At 31.2% G+C, this 4861-nt stretch overlaps 1 non-coding gene across 1 annotated transcript; it reads left to right on the top strand.

Annotated features, from left to right (window-relative positions):
- Positions 1 to 389: 389 nt before the first annotated feature.
- Positions 390 to 496, top strand: LOC148762405 (small nucleolar RNA R71). Its single transcript, XR_016026776.1, has one exon. It is a non-coding gene; the product is annotated as a small nucleolar RNA R71 (small nucleolar RNA).
- The last annotated feature ends 4365 nt before the right edge of the window (positions 497 to 4861 follow it).

Below are 4861 nucleotides of genomic sequence, written 5' to 3'. Positions count from 1 at the left end.
TGTTTTGCTAACTGTTGAAGTTCCCCACAAATTGGATTGATTTAGAATTGTATAGACATTGATAATTTGAATGGCTTTCTCAATACATCACACAGATTGAAAAGGAGTTTTGGACAACATGAACTCCCCATTATGACAAACATCTTGGTTAATGCAACTACTTGTGGAGTCAAGGCACTAAGTGAATCAATCTCATAGGTTTCAACAGCTCTTCTACAACTAAATCTTCTAAGGGCCATTGGTAGTTATTTGAGGCCATCTTTTCTAATAGATTTTAAGCTCCTGCAGCATTCTTGCCCATTAATGCCCTTTCAGCAGCAACATCGATTGTGGTTTTTATTGAACCTACTAGCCCATTGTAGAATGTCTGAACTTGCAACCAATCAAGATTCCGATGATGTGAACATCTTCTAAGTAATTCCTTAAATCTCTCCCATGCTTCATACAAGGATTCACCATCAAATTGTGTGAATGAGGTTATATCATCCCTCATCTTTGTAGTCTTAGCAGGTGACAAGAATTTTGCTAGAAATTTTTGAGCCAAGTCCTCCCTTGTAGTAATAGATCCACTAGGCATTGAATTGAGCCAACTCTTTGCTTTATCTCTCAAAGCAAATAGAAACAATCTCAATCTAATAACATCATTAGTTATCCCATCATATTTTAAAGTTGTCAGTTAAAATTTTACTACGCAAGTATACGTATCGAATAGATAGTATAAAAGCAAGCAGAGTATCGATCTCACAGAGAATTGATCTAAAATTTTGCTAAGTACTAAAATTATAACAATTTAATCTTATCCAAACAATCAATATCAAATAACTAAATTAATTAACTAAAAATAATTAACCAAAATTTAAACTAAAAAAAATCAAAGTAATAATAACTTGAGTAAATATCAAAACAAAAAGCCTAGGATTACAATATCTCTCGCATTTCATCTAAATCTTACGTTTCTTCCTTAACTTATTTCAATGGGTTGAATTGCTAACATAGAGTCCTAAATTATTTATAAAAGTCTCTCAACTTATCTTATAAAAATATCTATTTTAACCAAAACACTATATCCCTATGTGAATTGAAATTAAAACAGGCTCATTAAGTTCAGGCTCTAATTTGGCTACATAAGGCCTATAGGTATATCCCTATCCTATACGAAAATCAATTAATATGATCATATGCTATCCCAATTTTAGCCTGCACTAAACTCTCTTTCCCAACTTTGTTTAGATTCTTAAATCAATTTAATTGGTGGCCAAGCAATTAAAAGCATTAAGAAAAAATTGGAATGAACAATTCAATTCTCATTTAAGATAAGTAAGAAATATATTAAAAATTTATATTACATGTGAGTTCAATTGCAATCCTAGAAAAAGAAACTTAGCTACTCATGATTGTAAAGAAAAATAACATTATAATAATTTCAACCATTGAGAGTAACAAGAAAAATAAAAGCCAAGGAAGAAAACAAAACAAATATTTGCTGCCTTGCTCTCCAAGTTTTAGCCTCAACTTCTAGCTTCTTGAGTCTCCAAAAGTTGTCTACCCTAATGTTCTTAAAGATATCCTATTTATACTAACAAACTTAACCTATACTTCTCTAAGTTGACCTAGGATTTAATTGGGCTTAAAAGTGTAATGAGAGGCCCAAAAAAATCAATTGTCAGTCTTTAAAAATTTTCATTCCTAGCACAATACATCCAACCATTGTTCAACTCAATTTTCTCTATCTTCAAGGTAGTACTAGGTAAAGTGCTCTTCATAAAAGTTGTAGCTCTATCTCTTAGCTTTTCAATGGTTTAAGAATCACATCATTTAAAGTTCTGTAGCATGAGTTATGACCAAAAAACTGAAGTATATGCAAATAGACTTTTGGGTTTTTCAACACCTTACTTTCCAAAATTAAACCAAATTCCTTTAGTTCCTACGAAAAATATAAAAAACTAATAAATAATAACCAAACTAAAAGAAATAATATAAAATTAAAATAACTCACTTAAAAATAAACTAATTATAAAAACAACTAAAAATAAGTAAATTATGATTGAAAATTGAGGACTTAGCTAATATTTCATAACAAAATTGAACTAAAATAATTCTATAAAATGGAATTATCAAAAGTATTGCAATTTTTTAGGAAATTCACAAAATGAGAATTAGGATCATGACTGGGTAACCCACCAAGCTAAACTAAAGACTGAATTATCTGAAACTATTTTAGCTTAATTTCAAAATTATTTGCATTGATGGAAGGTTTTCTAATGCTTTGGTGCAAACCTTGCAAAAAAGGAACAACATAGTCCTTTAATGCTCTATTCTGGTCGGGAACTAGATTAATGGTATTATTGCCATTGTTGTCGTTATCCTCAACCATTGTCAGATTTAAAGTTGCAACTTACAAATTCTCCCATTGACTTTGTTTGAAAGTTCTTTCTCTCACTGAATCAAAAGGAACAAGATTCAAATTGCTCTTCTTTTGCATACAATGACCAAAGATATCCGCAAACAAATAAAAGTACTATTAAAACAAGAAAAATAAAATTTGAAGTAATACTAAATTGCTTGTTATTAATATTAGTAAAAAATTCTAGAAAACAATTCTCCTACAATGACACCAAAAACTTGTTAGTTAAATTCTACCTACGCAAGTATATGTATCAAACAAGTAGTATATTGGTAAGTAGAGTATCAATCCCTTAGAGAATTATCCTAAAAATTTACTAAGGATTAAAATTAAAACAATTTAGTTTTATTCAAACAATCAAAATTTTAGTAACTAATTAAACTAATAAATAATCAATTAAAACTAAACTAATTGACATTAATAATCAAAGCAAAAAGATAACTGAACAAAAATCAAATTAGAAAAGCCTAAGATTACAATATCCCTCACACTTCATTTAATTCTTACATTTCTCTCTTAACTTATTTCAATGGGTTGAATTGCTAACCTAGAGTCATCAATTATTTATAAGGGTCTCTTGATTCATCTTATAAAAATATTTATTTTAACCAAATCTTTACATCCCAATATGAATCGAAATTAAAACGACTCATTAAGTTCAGGCTTTAATTCTAGCTATATATGGCATATAGGTATATTCCTATCTTATACACAAATCAATTAATATGATCATATGCTATTCCAATCTTAGACTATGCTAGACTCCATCTCTTGAGTTATGTTTAGGTTTTTAAATCAATTTAATTGGTAGCTAAGCAATTAAAAGCATTAAGAATAAATTAGAATAAACAATTCAATTCCATTGAAAATAAGCAAAAAAGAGATTAAAAATTCAAATTACATGTGAGTTTAATTGCAATCATAAAAAATAAAATTACTACTCATAATTGCAAATATAAATAAAAACATGTGAAGTTTAACCACTAAGAGCAACAAGAAAAACGAAAGCTAAGGAAGAAGACAAAACAAATATTTGCAGCTTTACTCTCCAAGCTTCAACCTCAACTTTTAACTTTTTGAATCTCTTAGTGTTGTTCCCTGCTCAACTTCTCCCAAAGCATTGTTTAAATGGTAACAATCTTGACCTAAAATTCCTTAAATTAAACATAGTTTCGCCCAATGACTCAATGTCACGACCCAAATTCCGGGTCATGACCGGCGCATGGGTCCAATGGACGTAATCCACTAAACCCAAGCAAGCCTATTATTTATTTTACTTATGATTCTATTTATTATCATTAAGTCGTATTTCATGACTTTGAGTCAAAATAGTGATACACATTGCCAACTCGTACTGGCATTACTCTTTTAAAATTTACATTTAAGTTCATCTATACATAACAAAATAATACTCGACCTCCAGCGGAGTGACTCGGATGGATATACAGCTACCGAATGCCGAGACACCTACCAGAAGATGTACACAGATCTACAAGGACACCTCGTCCTAATTATCGGCTACCTCGTGATCTGAAAACATGAATTTGAAAATGGTGAGTATAAACCCAGTGAGTGAACAAGGAAGGGAACAAGCAACAATTAGGAAAAATTTAAAATCATGATGCACTTGTTTCAAACAATGCAATTTAGTTCATTCCTATTTAAAACCCCTCCAAACCCCAGAGTTTTTTTTTTCGCTACAGCGAGCATGAATTTCGATGCAGTGAAAACAAGGCAACAAGATAAACATTTTTCCTCACTCAACAAAAGCCATCCTACTAAACTAATAAAATCAACCTAACATTCATGAAAATTCTCAAAGTATAATGTGTCAAATTTTACGTACATTACAACCATAAATCATTGTCCATCAATTTGCTATATCACACACATTTACATATGTATATATATATACGTATATACCCATCATCATCATCTCACCAACCCATCATCATCATCACCAGCTCATGCGCACTCCCTACTCGCACATGGCTAGGTCATCACCGGATTATGCGCACTCCCTACTCGCACATAACCGGGTCATCCTCGGCTTATGCACACTCCCTACTCGCACATAGCCGAGTCAACATAATTACACAACATTATATTCAAGCACATATGTATATCAACATAATGCAGCCACATAGAAATCCATAATAACCACATTTCATAACATAAACCTTTTCTCAAAAGCTTGTTCCCAAGGCATTCATTTTCATGAAAAATTGCATAAAATCATTCAAACACTTTGTTCAAAACAGTCATATTCCCAAAACAATTTTGATAGGCAGTCCACTCACAGGTGTCGAAAATTCGGATTCCGGGTGAACTCTGACTAATAGTCCTCAGGCGTAATTCCTTTGCCTTTTCCGGACGTCTCACCACCTTGACAAATAACCAAGTCGAGGAATTTACTATATTGTCCCTAAATTGATATAAATTAATTTAAACTACTAA

The sequence above is a fragment of the Theobroma cacao genome, chromosome 5, assembly GCF_053813885.1.
Source record: "Theobroma cacao isolate CCN51 chromosome 5, ASM5381388v1, whole genome shotgun sequence".
NCBI classification, from domain to species: Eukaryota; Viridiplantae; Streptophyta; class Magnoliopsida; order Malvales; family Malvaceae; genus Theobroma; species Theobroma cacao.
Note: the sequence above shows the minus strand (reverse complement) of the source record. Positions and strands in the feature narration are given on the sequence as shown.